Source organism: Hyla sarda, chromosome 2, assembly GCF_029499605.1.
Source record: "Hyla sarda isolate aHylSar1 chromosome 2, aHylSar1.hap1, whole genome shotgun sequence".
Taxonomy (NCBI): domain Eukaryota; kingdom Metazoa; phylum Chordata; class Amphibia; order Anura; family Hylidae; genus Hyla; species Hyla sarda.
This window is the reverse complement of record NC_079190.1, coordinates 377,491,759-377,509,460: the sequence shown is the minus strand read 5'-3', so window position 1 is coordinate 377,509,460 and position 17,702 is coordinate 377,491,759. Positions and strand designations below refer to the sequence as shown.

At 42.0% G+C, this 17,702-nt stretch overlaps 1 protein-coding gene across 2 annotated transcripts in view; it reads right to left on the bottom strand.

Moving 5' to 3' along the window:
* The window catches only part of MNT (MAX network transcriptional repressor), an 86,480-nt gene that overhangs the window by 52,350 nt on the left and 16,428 nt on the right, over window positions 1-17,702 (bottom strand). The window lies entirely within an intron of this gene.

Below are 17,702 nucleotides of genomic sequence, written 5' to 3'. Positions count from 1 at the left end.
TTAGGTCACAAAATACAATTGGTGTCACAAAAAAAAAAAACCTCATATGGGTCTGTAGGTGAAAAAAGTTATCAATTTGAAAAGGAGAGGAGTAAAAAAAAGAAAAAAAAATGAAACATTGGACTAGTCCTTAAACGGGTACTGTCATCAACCTTTTATTTTTTTTTTTATATGTTGTAGTACTTATGTACTACAACATATCTTTAATATACTTCTACTATTTTTTTTTTGTGGTTAAATTATTTTATTTTGCTCTTGTAATCTGGCCACTAGGAGTCTCCCTCCAAGTGGCCGGCTGCAGCCTGCTGACACGTCACAGCTGAATTCAGACAGATACCTGCTGGATATTCGGTCCGAATTCAGTAAGCCTGCACTCGCTTCTTGCCTGTCAATAAGACAGGCGGGAGAGAGCACTGTGAATGCCTGGGCTGCGCGCATTGGCTCATGGGCCTCGCACGCCAGCCATCCTACGGAATGTACAGTCTGGAGGCAGCGCATGCACTGAATGCGCTGATGCTCCAGGACTGTACATGTCCTGTACGGGTAAGTCTGATCTGATATGGATAAGTCTGGTCTGATCTTATTTCACATATTATATTTCATTTCGGTCCCGGGTCTCGGCTGTTTAAAACAGCACAGCAGGTGGCTGATGCTCCTATACTCCTCCTCCCTGGATAACACTACACTGCTAAACAGAGAGGAGGAGACCCCGGAGCAGACTGCCGTGTTATTGGCCGCTCATCTATGCGCGCTCCCGACGGGAGAGCAGCATAGATGAGCTAGGGGCGGAAGTCGGCCCCCAGCAGGCATCAGTGACGTTTTGTCTGCTGGGGAAGTCTGCCTGGTAAGTGAGCACACTACCACATAGACAAAAAGACATTTCTAAGGTAGTAAAAAAAAAAATTCAAGATAGGGAGGGAGTTAGGGATATATGGGAAATAGGCAGAAAATTTTTTTTTTTTACATGGTGGAAGCTACTCTTTAAGGTCAAAATGGAGCTTTGTCCTAGAAGGGTTAAAACATGCCAGTTTTTGGCACAATTTTGGTATCTTACTTTATAAAAGTAACAGTAACAGGTTATAAAACATATGTTATAAATAATATAAAATGTTATAAACTAAAAAAAAGGGCATCTGGTATTATATCTAAAAACTAAGTAGACATTAGGGCTGGGCGGTATACTGGTTCATACCGAATACCAAAATTTTTGTCCTGCACAATATGAATTTTTCCCCATACCGCAATACCAGTTTGGCCCCTCCCCCTCGGGAATGAATGAATTATCAGCCCAGCGCTGCGCTGTACCCATTGGGGTAAATACTCACATATCACCCGCAAGCGCTGCCTTCCTCGTCCTCCTGTTTGTTGCGGGCCGCTGGAAATCTATACTGTACGCTGTATCCCTATGCCCGGGCTGCAAAAGATAAACAAAATAAACTTTAGGTCACCTCCCCCCGTCGGTCCGGACCAGCTTCCTGGGGACGGGAACGTTTGACAGCCCTCAGCCTATCACCAGCCGCAGCGATGTTCCGCCTCGGCCGGTGATAGGTTGCACGCACTGTCATGTAAGAAGCCAGCTGGCTTCTTACATGACAGTGGGTTCAGCTTATCACCGGCCGAGGCAGAACATCTCTGCAGCCGGTGATAGGCTGAGGGCTATCCGACGTTCCCGTCCCCAGGAAGAGTGTAAGGCAGACGTAGGAACGTGCGTTGAAGTTTATTTTGTTTACCTTTAGCAGCCCGGCATAGGGATACAGCGCACAGTATAGAGTGTCAGCGCCGGCGACCCGCAACAAACAGGAGGACAAGGAGGGCAGTGCTTGCGGGTGATATGTGAGTATTTACCCCGGGGACAGCGCAGCGCTGGGCTGATATTTTTTTTTGGGGGGGGGGGGGGATACCGTTATATAAAAAAATATACAAAAATACCGTGATACACATATTTGGTCATACCGCCCAGCCCTAGTAGACATTAGTGTAGACATTGGTGTGAGCCTGGTAGGGGTGTCTATGACCAGAGTTGTTGAAATGATAGGTGTGTCGAGGTCTATGGTTTCCTTCATCACATCTCTATATGTGAAGACCTGCAAAACATCTGCAGAGAGAAATAGCTGTGGATGAAAGTTAAAACTTGACGAGTGAAACAGAAGAGCACATCAGAGTGTCAGTCTAGAGCAAGCCAAAAAGAAAAACATTTGTTCTAAATGCAGAACAGAAGTGCTACTTAGATAAGTCTGGCACAATTTAACACTGTCTAAGTTTGCACAGTTTTAGTAAATCTGGGCCGTTGGGCCTCATGCATAAAACTGTGCTAAGGCAGCAGAATGCAAAGAATAATCCTCCGTGTTGGATGTTCTTATTTTTACCATATAAAGAAAGAATTTTTTACTGCAGTAGAACACCTACTGATGGCACAGCAAAATTATACTTGCTTAATAACAAAAAATATTACCGCCAGGTCATGACGCCAGCATGAATTCTTAAAAACAATACATAAGACCAATTTCATTTATAGACATGATGCATTTGTAGTTTTTATTTTTAGCTACTTCCAGAGCCGGAGACCTTTCTCCTGTAGGAGAAACCAAGACCCTAACTTCCTCTGAACTTCGCAAGACGTTTGCTGCCAGTCACTCGCAGTGAGTCCACTGGGCTGGTACATGAAAGTCAGTTATGGCCAAGTGTCTCAGAACAGGACACATTCTTTATGGGCTTCAAGTAACAATGAGTAAAAGAAAAACAAGTTTGAAACAGAAAAAAAGGAGCCCTTGGTGACCCTAGTCTTATAAGGGTTCTGCTAAAAAGCTATTAAAACAATATTTTTTTACTGGGAGACCCAGGTATAAATTTGGGCACAGCAGGATGCCCACATACTCCAATAGAGGTAAGCTAACACCCTGTAAATACCCCCTAGATCTGGGGTTGAAATCTAGCTTGTGCTTTATACAGTGTGCATTACAAAATGAACATAAGTACTACAACATATAAAAAAAAAGGTTGGTGACAGTGCCCACTTAAGCTATGCCCCCTTCCAGCAGGGCCACACCTAAACTATGTCCACTTGTTGAGTTATGGCAAAAGAAAAAAACTTTAGGCCATGGTGGAATGTCTTCACTGTGGTCAGACAGAAAAGAAATTCAAAAAAGAAAATAACTTCCTGTGGAGCATACAGCAGCTCATAAGTACTGGAAGGATTAAGATTTTTAAATAGAAGTAACTTTCTGGCACCAGTTGGTTTAAAAAACGGCAGTCTCTGGTCACCCAACCACAGAATCTGGGTGCAAGGATATTCCGCTATCCTTTATCTTGCAGTTTACCTCTATGATATAATGAAGTAAAACCTGACCCAGTGTAAGGCTTTCCCTTGTCAGAAGTGGATCCATAAGTGGATCCATAAGGGAGGAGAAGTGTAAGTCCTTCCTTTATATGTCCTATTGCTTTTGAATACACTTCTGGCTTTGGCTCAAAAACTGCAGTGGCAGATATCCAAAAACTGCCAGAAAAAAACCAAGTGGAAACTTAGCCTAATACAGCAGAAAAACCTCTATTACAATATAAAGTTATCCTCAGATAAACTGACACAATATGCAGTTCTCCTGCAGCCACATCACAAGCCGAGATACAGGTTATATTGGGATAATTGTTTTGACCTAGTTGGCTATAGGAAGTTGGGAAGCTGCACACCTATTGTATATCATCCCTATGTTCCTCCCTTTGTCCTGGTTTTAGCTAGACCACACCTTTACCTTTCATGCCGGTTTTACAGCCACACAGATATGCAATACTCTTAGGAGGAGAAAGTGTACGATTTCAGGGAATACACAAAAATGCGGAATAGTGATGAACAAAAAAGGGAAATTTATTGATATAACTATAAATATTATACCAGTCCATATAAAACTAGACAAACACCGTAGCGTCATACCATACCTGTGTTGTACATTTGGTATATATCTTTCAATATATATTATTATGCCCACAGACTCCAACAGATAAAAATTTATTGTAGCCTAGCTGGTGGCCCTTCCAAATTCTGTGGGATTAGCCATTTTTGCTCTTTTGTGTATAAGGAAAAAAGAAATCTACTTGCCATATGGCCCAATCCAGTATTTGAACATGCTCATTGTATTAAAGGGGTACTCCGCTGCTCAGCGTTTGGAACAAACTGTTCCGAACGCTGGAGCCAGCCCAGCTGGCGTTTGGAACAAACTGTTCCGAACGCTGGAGCCCCGCCCAGCCCCTTCAATGCAAGTCTATGGGAGGGGGCGTGACGGATGTGACTTGCATTGAGGGGGTGGGGTATGACATCATGAGGGGGCGGGGCTATTAGGTTACGAGCTCCCGACTCCAGTGTTTGGAACAGTTTGTTCCAAAGGCTGACAGTGGAGTACCCCTTTAATGCTTTGGGCTTCTTCCATAGTCTTTATCATTTTTTTTTTAAACTTGATGTGTGAGCTCTAATTTTTTCTCTCTATACTTGCACACAGCCTGTATGATCCTTCCATGCAGAATGCCTTATATCTGCTCTCTTTTTCCTCTAAGTCTGTGTAAGCTGTCCTCCAAGAATTCTCTCCCCTTGTCTGTACTTTAAGCTGATGTGTTACCCCCTACCTATGCTACTATGGCTATATCAGACAGATTTATCTTATCTTACTAAGCAGCTAAATGTTAGACCATTTTTAATAAAGACTCTTGAATTCTTCACAAACAAACTAAAAAATCCTAAAACATGTAACAACAACACTATTGCAAACAGACATTTTTTTAAGTTCATGGTCACTTTTGGCATTCCCTTCAATCCATATACACAAGAGTCAATCCACAATGATCTAGATAGATAACTAAAGCAAAATAATTAAGGAAAGAATGATGTCCACAGTACAAGTAAATTACATAAGGATAAAAAAGGGACATGGGTAAAAAAGACATACAGAGGATACAATCTCCATGCTGATGCACTTTTTTTGCTTCCAACGTGTGAGTGGAATTTCACAGCCACATTAACTTAAAGGCACCAAAGCTACCAAACAAAATCTCCCTATCTACAATGAATGGAAGGACACTATGTACACGTGATAAGTCCACAGGCAAGCAACATAAAAAAGCCCCATTATTACAGTGCCCAATTCTGTGTATGAATGCTTTCACTCTATTGGAAAAAGGATGTTGCAAACTAAAAAGCAATGGACGTAGTGTAGGCCTCTTCCTATGTTCCCAGGCTCCCGCACAGAATGGTCCCTTGGCTTCAGTCCGTGTACTGTGCACTACGAGATCCTGATCAAATAGAAGCTTAGTGTGACATTGCGCAGTCTGTGCCAAACTAAGCTGCAATCTATTCAGGTCAGCAATCAATGTTCATTCACCAGAAACGTTACATGACAACTACACTAGACAACCTAATGTGACCCTTTCAGAGTTTGGTGAAGTCAAGGAATTGTATACATATATCCTATAAAACCAAACAACAAATATAATATTACTCTGTTAAATCATATAGCATATAAAATACTGAGCACTTTTCCTGTACAAAATCTAAGAATTCTTAAAGGGGGTCTTCTGGTTTAGAAAATGTATTTTCAAATACATTATTAGGAAATGTTGAGTAAACAGAGGGTGATCGCCTGGTAAAGGACCATTAAAGGGGTACTACACCCCTAGACTTCTTATCCCCTATCCAAAGGATTGGGGATAAGATGTCTGATCGCGGGGGTCCCGCCGCTGGGGACCCCCGCAATATAGCATGCGGCACCCACCTGTTTCTTGTCCGGAAGCGCTGGAGGGTCTGTGTCGCGACCACGTGAACGGAAGTCCGTGACATCATGACTCCACCCCCGTGTGACGTCACGCCCCGTCCCCTCAATGCAAGTCTATGGGGGGGGGGGGGCGTTACACCTAGCAGTGACCAAGTTACTTCACAAAAAGCTCATTCACATCTGCGCAGAGTTCTGTTAAGGTGCCTATACACCTAATACTAAAACTGGTCAAACCAATCACCTCTGCAGGTTTGGCTGACTAAGGTGTATAGTGGCCTCTTGACTCTACACAGATGCATAATAAGGCATACCCCTCAATGGAAAACATTCCCCATTACCCCAAACTATATTATTCCGCTCATCTCCACTATTCAAATTAAGTTCGCTCCCATCTGATGATTCCCTATTGTCAGACAAATTATAAAGCCACATATCTTGGGACAGGAGGCCATATCAAGAAACTGTAACAAGGTGGGGAATCAGGGCATCCTAAAATTATTTAAGAAAGGGTTGCCTACAGGTCCTCTGTAAAAGTTGGTGTCCAGTGTGAAAAGGATCTGGCACCACCAATATTTTCACTGTTATAGGACAAAATAAAAAAGGAATGAATTTCAGTGGTGTGAACCCTTCCTTAAATGCAGGCAAAGCACTGTAATGTGCACAAGATTTGATTCATTTCGGATGCATGTATCAGAAATCTCTAAATAAAAATAAGGCTGCACGATTTGAGGAAAATGTCATATTGCTATAATGGAGGTAAATATCGTGATTTCAATATCCTATTGCCATATAATAAACAAATGGTGAAATCCCCCCACTTCATGTTCACCCCCTTAATAAAAAACACAACAAAAACTGATGCTTACCTAGCCCTGGTCCCCCATAGGTCAGCTGTAGATCCCTTTCTTCTCCATGTGGCCCCAGTGTCTTCTGTGCTTCCTTCGTCAGAGACAAGCAGCTGGCTACAGGATTTTCTCGCTCAGCCAATCATTGGCCGAGACATGACACTGTTGCGGCCAGTGATCGGGTGTGCGGAAAGGCCCTACAGCAAGCTACTTGTCTGTGAAGAAGGAAGCACAGTAGACACCGGGACAGCACAGAGAAGAAAGGGATCTGCAGCAAACCTACAAGGGACCGGTACTGCACCCTGGCACCATAATACATGCACACCTGGGTTGGATCTGGGGCCCTGCCGCCAAAATTCAAATGCCAGGTAATAATAATAATCGCAGGATTTTGCAGGCACATTATCACAGTAATCGCAAATGGCTAATAATGCGATTTACTGTTCTTTAGATAAATTGTGCAGCCCTACATGGAAATAGGCAGACTCGATTACTTATAAATACTATCAAGGTAACGGACATCAATGTGGCATGCCAAATGTCGTACTATTGACCCCAGCTGTTTTCATCTAACACGTGAGATGGAACGGTCCAAAAATTGAGAAGTTTTGAAAAAAGGTTTGGCACATGTTTACATGCGGAAATCTCCAGCAGAAACTTAAAAGGGGTACTCCACTGGAATTTTTTTTTTTTTAAATCAACTAGTGCCAGAAAGTTAAACAGATATGTAAATTACTTCTATTTAAAAATCTTAACCCTTCCAGTACTTATCAGCTGCTGTATGTTCCAGAGGAAGTTCCTTTCTGTCTGACACCTCTGTCCATTTTAGGAACTGTCCAGAGTAGGAGTAAATGCCCAGAGGAAACCTATCCTGCTCCGGACAGCTCCTAAAATGGACAGAGGTGTCTGCAGAGAGCACTGTGATCAGACAGAAAGGAAATTCAAAAATAAAAGAACTTCTTCTGGAGCATACAGAATTTATCAAGAGTCTAACGCTCTGTAGTTTGATCTATATTGATGCGGGACATAGACAGCTTTGATACATCTCCCCCATTGTGTCTTATGTGGTCATGGTGCAGCCCAAAAATTGGTTTTAACCTTCTCAAAAAGAGGTTGTCATGGTGGGAACACTGGATAACCAACTTAATCTCTATTTGTTAAGCTACCCTATAGCTTCTTTCTCCTTTACAGTTGTGTATAGTTAGCCAAACACAGAGGGTTGAACAACGGGTGAACAACTGATTCGCAGACACAGCCATAGACAGACATTTCAGTTTATATTGCCAATACAGTTGTTCTAACGGGCCAAAAATGATCACTGACACTGGGCAATGGACAAAATGAAATTCATGGGGGCGTTCTTTTAGCTAAAGATCGTTCCTGAATTAAATATACTTTATATATAGCAGGAAATTGTAAACACAGCCAACTTCTTAGCAATGGCATTCTAAGGTGGCCACACACATTTAATAGAAGTAGGTTGAAGGATTGAACAACTATTAAATGTACAATCGCCCGATGAACTACTTTTTTGCAAACAAGGCCATATTTATTTTAGTCCACATTGGCCATATGTGACTAATGACACAACGATCTTTATTGGGGTGCATGAACAGAAGACAGGACAGCACTCACCCTTCAATGTAGCTTTATTCAAGCATCTCAAAGGTGACGCAGCAGTGGGGTACCGGCACAGACTGTTTCACTACTTGCTGAAACAGTCTGTCCTGGTTCTGTCCCCTGCCTCCACTGCTGCATCTGCCTGTCACCTTTTAGATGCTAGAATAAAGCTACATTGGAGGGTGAATGCTGTCCTGTCTTCTGTTTGTGCATCACTATATATAGATACTTAACCCCTTAAGGACACATGACGTACTGGAACGTCATGTGTCCACTCCCGATCTATAACGCGGGGCCACGGCGTGGCCCCGCGTCATAGCGGTTCGGGCCCGGCCTCTAACAACGGCCGGGACCCGTGGCTAATAGCGCGCGGCATTGATCGCTGTGCCGCGCGCTATTAACCCTTTAGACGCGGCGTTCAAAGTTGAACGCCGCGTCTAAAGTGAAATCGAAAGCATGCCGGCTAGCTCAGTGGGCTGTTCGGGATAGCCGCGGTGAAATCGCGGCATCCCGAACAGCTGACAGGACAGCGGGAGGGCCCCTACCTGCCTCCTCGCTGTCCGATCGCCGAATGACAGCTCAGTGCCTGAGATCCAGGCATGAGCAGTCATGCGGCAGAATCATCGATCACTGGTTTCTTATGAGAAACCAGTGATCAATGTAAAAGATCAGTGTGTGCAGTGTTATAGGTCCCTATGGGACCTATAACACTGCAAAAAAAAAAAGTGCAAAAAAAAAAGTGAATAAACATCATTTAACCCCTTCCCTATTAAAAGTTTGAATCACCCCCCTTTTCCCATAAAAGAAAAAACACAGTGTAAATAAAAATAAACATAAATGGTATCGCCGCGTGCGGAAATGTCCGAATTATAAAAATATATCGTTAATTAAACCGCACGGTCAATGGCGTGCGCGCAAAAAAATTCCAAAGTCCAAAATAGTGCATTTTTGGTCACTTTTTATATCATGAAAAAATGAATAAAAAGCGATCAATAAGTCCTATCAATGCAAAAATGGTACAGTTAAAAACTTCAGATCACGGCGCAAAAAATGAGCCCTCATACCGCCCCATACACGGAAAAATAAAAAAGTTATAGGGGTCAGAAGATGACAATTTTAAACGTATAAATTTTTCTGCATGAAGTTATGATTTTTTCCAGAAGTGCGACAAATTCAAACCTGTATAAGTAGGGTATCATTTTAACCGTATGGACCTACAGAATAAAGATAAGGTGTAATTTTTACCGAAAAATGTACTACGTAGAAACGGAAGCCCCCAAAAGTTACAAAATGGCGGGTTTTTTTTTCAATTTTGTCTCACAATGATTTTTTTTCCCGTTTCACCGTAGATTTTTGGGCACAATGACTGACGTCATTACAAAGTAGAATTGGTGGTGCAAAAAATAAGCCATCATAGGGATTTTTAGGTGCAAAATTGAAAGAGTTATGATTTTTTAAAGGCAAGGAGCAAAAAACGAAAACGCAAAAACGGAAAAAACCCCGGTCCTTAAGGGGTTTTAAAGGGGTTATCCAGTAAAAAAAACTTTTTTATATATATATCAACTGGTTCCAGAAAGTTAAACAGATTTGTAAATTACTTCTATTAAAAAATCTTAATCCTTTCAGTACTTATGAGCTTCTGAAGTTAAGGTTGTTCTTTTCTGTCTAAGTGCTCTCTGATGACACGTGTCTCGGGAAACGCCCAGTTTAGAAGAGGTTTGCTATGGGGATTTGCTTCTAAACTGGGCGTTTCCCGAGACACGTGTCATCAGAGAGCACTTAGACAGAAAAGAACAACCTTAACTTCAGAAGCTCATAAGTACTGAAAGGATTAAGATTTTTTAATTGAAGTAATTTACAAATCTGTTTAACTTTCTGGAGCCAGTTGATATATAAAAAAAAGTTTTTTCCTGGATAACCCCTTTAACGTGGGCATTGCACCTCTATATCTGTTACGTCCCTCCTCTACCTGAGAAGACACTGCCCTAGTCCTGTCAGTGCTGGGCCATGTTTTTCTCTCTTTGCATGTATCTAGATCTTTATTGGGACCTTTTATAAGGAAAAGATCAAAACATATTTTATCCATCAGGTGGAAGTTTTAAACATGGCCGACTTCTTTCCAGATGGCAGTCTTTCATCGGTCATCTAAGATGATCATTCGTTGTTCATCTAACATTCATTTAATTGAATTACCTTTAGAATAATAGGTATTGGCACCTTTTCGCTTTTCTTCTCCCACTGGGATAAAATATGCTGTAAAATGGGCACTATTATGTTGATTGTTGTTTACATAAACTTTTTCAGGTAACTTGCAGTGGATTTTCCGAGGAAAACCCACTGCTAGTTACCAGCACATGAAAGCCCCCTAAAAATGTCTGACTCCTAAGATTGCGTCTAGTGGATAATACGCTAAACAGAGAACCTTTTGCTAAACATGCAGGAGTACATTGAAGCCTCTACATTAAAAATCAGTGCTTCATAGCTTTTTAGCCAGAGAGTTTAATGAATTAATGGAACCGACGGAGTGCCCACCTGCTAAGCTACAAGGATCTACAAGCCGCTTGGCCTATTTTTGAGTTACACAACAAAGTAAGCCAATACACAAAAAGCACATATGGACATGACATATCTATTCTACAGCAAGTCATTTATTTTTATATTAGGGCTACAAATTCTTCTTACTTTCACAGTAGATCGTACGGTACAGAATCCTAGATCCATATTAACAGGTTTTTTTGTTTGCCATGGCACAAAGCTAAAAATAAAAAAAATAACACTACCCTTATCCCATTCAAAAGAACATATATGACGACTATGAGGCTGTAAATTAGAAACCTGAATACTATGATATATAGTTTCTCTACAAGTAAATTGGGAATACATTTTAGTAGTGTCGTTTATTTATACTGTAAACCACAGGATTAGTTTCATGTAGCCGTACTGGACAGGTGAAGCCATTAGAGCAGATGGGATTCCATTAGGGAGGTCTGATGATGACCACACACAACGTGGTAACACGCCAAGCGCATATTTTGGCATTTGTACACTGCATAGATTTCAGATTGTTCAAGGCCAAATATTATAGTTAGTGTAGTTGTATATAGTTGAATATAGGCAGTACACATTTACTATATTGGCTGCGTGGGTGGCCACAAAGCTATGTTCGCTAAGGGAATATAGCTGACATGAATATGTATACAACATGTATAAAACATTGTTTTTATGTGGTTTTAGGTTCTAATTCAGTTACTTCATGCTTCTCTGTAGTTGGCAGAAAAGTTTGAAAAATGCCACCAAATGGATAAAATGCTATGTACTGAAAAATAGGAATGGTTTTGGTAAGTAAGGCTTCATTGTGAGAGAAGAAAAAGCATAATCCAAGAGTTGTGACATTTTTTTTTTATATTGCAGGTTTTTTACAAAGTTTATACATTTACACCAAAGAATATAGAACCCCATCTTTCTTGTACCTAACAACCCAGGGCCAGTAGAGAACTGTAACAGTCAGGCGGGGTTCAGACTGAGAAATTTATGGGTGTAAGGGTACGTTCACACAAGCGGATCCCCAACTGATTTTACGCTGCAGCTCCGCCGCTGAAGGACCGCTGTATGCTGCCTTTACATGTGCCTGCTTGGAGCAGCAATACACCGCTACGAGCAGACAAACTGCGACGTGCGTCGCAGCACGCATGCGCAGTATACTCGCACATCTCGGCAGCTCTCGGCCTAGCTCATAGAGCAGGGGGAGCGGCCGCGATGTGTGCAGGTACACCGTGCATGCGCGGCGACTCACACATCGCTTCAGTGTGTCTGCTTGTAGCAGCGTATTGCCGCTCCGCGAGGGCACCTGTATAATCAGCATACAGCGGTCCTCCAGCGGTGGATCTGCAGCATAACACGTGCTGGGGATCCGCTCATGTGAACGTACCCTAATTCTGCTTAGAAACTAGGCTGGAAAATTCCAGTGCACCAGAGTCCCATTGCTGTCAAACTATGACATTTTTGTGGGGGAGCTTTTGTGTGGGATACATTGTCATCTATGGGGACCATCAATGTCCACACGGTCTTAGCAACAATTAGGGAAGAATGGAGAAGTTTCGGACACCCCCCCCCCCTCTAGATCTCCAATGAGTGAGCTGGCACCCCTGTAATCAGACACTTATCCCTTTTAAGGCAATGCGTGAATACAATAAGTCAGTCTGCAGAAGGGACATTTTTTTTTATCCCAGTTGTATTTTTGTGGTCCTGTGTGACCTGGTAAAACATTAAAACTAATACAAGACGTTTGAGTGGTAATGAATTAAAGGTGAGGCCATGTCTAGCCAGAAATATATCTGAAGTTCTCAGAATTCAAGGAGCAGGAAACGGGAACAGTAATAAAACTTCTACAAAGTTTAACCCCTTAAGGACGCAGGACGTAAATGTACCTCCTGGTGAGGTGGTACTTAACGCACCAGGACGTACATTTACGTCCTGTGCATAACCGCGGGCATCGGAGCGATGCCCGTGTCATGCGCGGCTGATCCCGGCTGCTGATCGCAGCCAGGGACCCGCCGGCAATGGCCGACGCCCGCGAACTCGCGGGCGTCCGCCATTAACCCCTCAGGTGCCGGGATCAATACAGATCCCGGCATCTGCGGCAGTGCACGATTTAAATGAACGATCGGGTCGCCCGCAGCGCTGCTGCGGGGATCCGATCATTCATAACGCCGCACGGAGGTCCCCTCACCTCCCTCAGTCCGGCTCACGGTGTCTCCTGCTTTGGTCTGTGATCGAGCAGACCAGAGCAGAAGATCGCCAATAACACTGATCTGTTCTATGTCCTATACATAGAACAGATCAGTATTAGCAATCATGGTATTGCTATGAATAGTCCCCTATGGGGACTATTCAAGTGTAAAAAAAAAATGTAAAAAAAATGTAAAAGTAAAAGTAAAAAAAAGTGAAAAATCCCCTTCCCCAATAAAAAAGTAAAACGTCCGTTTTTTCCTATTTTACCCCCAAAAAGCGTAAAAAACATTTTTTATAGACATATTTGGTATCACCGCGTGTGTAAATGTCCGAACTATTAAAATTAAATGTTAATGATCCCGTACGGTGAACGGCGTGAATGAAAAAAAAAAAGTCAAAAATTCCTACTTTTTTAATACATTTTATTAAAAAAAAAATTATAAAAAATGTATTAAAAGTTTTTTACATGCAAATGTGGTATCAAAAAAAAGTAAAGATCATGGCGCAAAAAATGAGCCCCCATACCGCCGCTTATACGGAAAAATAAAAAAGTTAGAGGTCATCAAAACAAAGGGATTATAAACGTACTAATTTGGTTAAAAAGTTTGTGATTTTTTTTAAGCGCAACAATAATATAAAAGTACATAATAATGGGTATCATTTTAATCGTATTGACCCTCAGAATAAAGAACATATGTCATTTTTACCATAAATTGTACGGCGTGAAAACGAAACCTTCCAAAATTAGCAAAATTGCGTTTTTCGTTTTAATTTCCCCACAAAAATAGTGTTTTTTGGTTGCGCCATACATTTTATGATATAATGAGTGATGTCATTACAAAGGACAACTGGTCGCGCAAAAAACAAGCCCTCATACTAGTCTGTGGATGAAAATATAAAAGAGTTATGATTTTTAGAAGGCGAGGAGGAAAAAATGAAAACGTAAAAATTTAATTGAGTCCTTAAGGCCAAAATGGGCTGAGTCCTTAAGGGGTTAAGGAAGTAAAATTGTAGCACTGCATTAGACATCATGAAATGAACTGCAGTAAGTTCTTACATCAGTGAAAAAAGGTAACCATATTGGCTGGCATTTATCATTGTGTTTACCCTTTTTTTCTGTCTATATTTGGTGCAAGTATCCTTTCTTTGCGCCTTTTGGTTTACACGTTTCGGCTGATTTTGAGTTGTAATCCACTGATTTTGGCAATATGCATGATGTGGAAGGATTTTATGAACTGCGCCTTTTTGTAAAAAGGTGCAAAGCCACCAAAAAGTCTCTAAACTACACCAGCCCAGACTTAGCTTTTTGGTGTATGTGAAAAGAGAAATTTCAGAAAATGTGACCTGCACAAAATTTATCAAATGCTCTGTGACCATTTAATAAATTTGGTGCTCCTACACATTACCAGCACACAAAAAAAGGTGTAGAAAAATGCTTCACTTACACCTAAAATGATAAATGCCCCCCATAGTGCTTGGCGAATGGACAGCACAACAGTGAATTTAGGGGCCATACAGAATATTCACCTACTCTTTATTAATGACAAAAAACTATGTTGGGTCAAGACCTCCGTAATAGATATTTGCTGCAACAAATGACTTTAATCCAGTGAATGTCAAGGGTTATCCCAGTTACCTGTGTCTCTTCACAACAAAACCTCCTGTAAGTGACAAACAGCAAGTGTACATCACCTAAAATGACAAGACACAGATTGTCCTTCTCATGCTAACAATTTCATATACTCTGGCTGATTTATGTAGGCCCCTGATGGTTGATCCCCTGTTTAAAAGAAGCACTATGGGATTATTATTATTTATTTTGCATATATAGTGCAGCACATAGGCCCTGGTGCCCGTTATATTACACTGCCGCTCAGTGATGTTCTTCCTTGGCCGATGGTACGCTCAGGACAGTGTGACAGGTCTGGACCCTAGAATGTGGAAGAAGACTAAACTGTTCCCCCGACAGATGATGTCCAGTAGAGAACTGCCCAAACCTTTTGTATTCCTAAAGGTCAAAGGTGTCTGGCTGTGGCTTACCCCTTCTCTCTCCATTCAGAAAGTTCTTATGTATAGGGTGATTAGGAGAGATGGCTGTTGGCTGAACCAACATTCAAACGACAGCTATTGAAGGTGTATAGGCACCTTAACAAACAGTATGACAAGCAATCAAAAATCAAACAATAAGAAAGCATAAAATCTAAATATTGACCTCTTTGTATGTATAATATTTAGAAAGCCTCGTCTAAGGGCATGGTATAAAAATTTTCAACCCCGCCTCCAACTGCAGCAGTCCACATTACCAATAAAGGGACCAAATACTCTATGGACAATCCAAAAAATCCAAAATGGAGAAGCACCGTGGACGACTATCAGCCTAAGCACCGTCTGGGTGCTCAGCTCCAGGACCAGACTTAGATCCCAAAGTCAATGTAACAAAAAGGCAGAAGCGGCACTCCCGAAGTAGGTGAAGATGAGTGGATATTTATTCACGCATCTGTATATCAAGCGATGTTTCGGCTCACCAATAGAGCCTTTTTCAAGCACTCTCTATGGACAGTGTATGTACTACTTCTTATAAAGTTGGTTCGGTCATTACCATTGCCAACCATTGTACATATTAAAACATGTTTTCCTAAAATTGTGTTAAATAAACATTATTAGTAGAACAGGTCAAAATGAAAAACTCTACTTTTAATCTGACACTGTAGTTAGATTCCACTTTCCAAAAAATAAATAAATCACCATTAAATGTTATGCTATGCTAGAACATTCCTGGACAGATATCAAGTCAATTTAACATAAGCCTGCATTACGGCTGCAAATCTCGACCCATGGCCAGGTCTCCTCATCTGATCCTTATGGTGCTGTCATCTTGGGTGATCAGACCTGCAGGCCAGGGATTTGCGCTTTTATTACACACATACTATGCTTACACAGGCCATTTTGGTCTCTTTTTTTTTGTAATCTGGCACAACAGTTACACGTAAAAATAAAATGTGAAAGAGGTTGCCAATATGCACAAAAGTTGGCCATAAATAAACTTTTTGGGGCTTTTTTCGATAACATTTTCCAGCCACTGAAGTCAGCATGTCATTGAACGTGAAAGAATTGGAAATGCCTTCTCTGGAGTAAAGAGTCATGCTGCAGGAGAATATTTCATGTCTGGTTATACAGTACCAACTGCAGGGTTCAGTAGAAGAGGAATAAGTGGTTTTTGAGAGCTATACCAGCAAATGGTGGTCTACAATCACAGGTCTTTATAGGATTCATCAATAAGTCTTTCACTAGGAAAGGCTGGTAGCAGGCACAGCACATCGCAAGAGGAGTCAGTTTTCCTAATCCAGTATCTAAACATGGTTGGAATTACTATTCATGTATGAATTCAGCATAAGGAAGCGTTTACGAGCACATATTTTGATGGATATAATGATACTGAAAATAATCTGCAGCAAATTTGGTTGCCACCCATTTCTTGGCCACTGAGGGCACCTTCAAACTACTGAATATCAGACCAGAGAAATTTCCGGCCGACATTTTGTGCACAGCAGGTGCCAAACGATTCACTTGGTGCTAGGACATGCGCTGTCATCATTACAGGAAAGCATAGCTAAGAGGATTACGAAGAAAAAATAAACACATTCATTCTTTAAGTGGAGTCCGGAATTAGAAATTCTGTAGTATGCGCGGTGCAGCAGAATCCCATTGAAAGCAATAAAAGGGTGTTGCACCGGCGTTTCTTTCCTCAGAAATTCCGTAGCGTTAATGCGCCAGTAGGCAGGGTTCAGACATCAGTAAAGCTACCCAATTTAAACTTTTATTACAGCTGCAAGACAAAGACTGAAAAACTGAACTTGGCTCAGGCTAGAACTCTACGGTTATCCATGCCTGGTTCAGGAGAACCCTTCGGTTTGGTTGTTACACTACATTGAGCCTACATGAAAATAGGGCTGGGCGGTATGACCAAATATGTGTACCGCTGTATTTTTGTCACTTATGGCGGTTCCACGGTATATAACGGTATTCCCCCCACCCCAAATTAATTATTAGTCCAGCCCATCGGGGTAAATACTCATGTCACCCGCAAGCGCTGCCCTCCTCATCCTACTGTTTGTTGCGGCCACCGGCGCCGACACTCTATACTGTATCCCTATGCCTGGGCTGCAAAAGGTAAACAAAAATAAACTTTAACGCATGTTCCGACATTGGCATTACGCTCTTCCTGGGGACGTGAACGTCGGACAGCCGTCAGCCTATCACCGGCCGCAGCGATGTTCCACCTCGGCCAGTGATAGGCTGAGCCCACTGTCATGTAAGAAGCCGGCTTCTTACATGAAAGTGGGCTCAGCCTATCACCGGCCGAGGCGGAACATCGCTGTGGCCAGTGATAAGCTGCTGGCTGTCCGACGTTCCATTCACTAGGAAGCTGGTCCGGACTGATGGGGAAGGCGAGTTAAAGTTTATTTTGTTTACCTTTTGCAGCCCGGGCATAGGGATACAGTATAGAGCAGTGGTCTTTAACCTGTGGACCTCCAGATGTTGCAAAACTATAACTCCCAGCATGCCAGTTGGCTGTCTGGGCATGCTGGGAGTTATAGTTTTGCAACATCTGGAGGTTGAAGATCACTGGTATAGAGTGTCAGCGACGGCGGCTGCAACAAACAGGAGGACGAGGAGGGCAGCGCTTGCGGGTGATATGTGAGTATTTACCCCGATGGGGACAGCGCAGCGCTGGGCTAATAATTAATTGGGG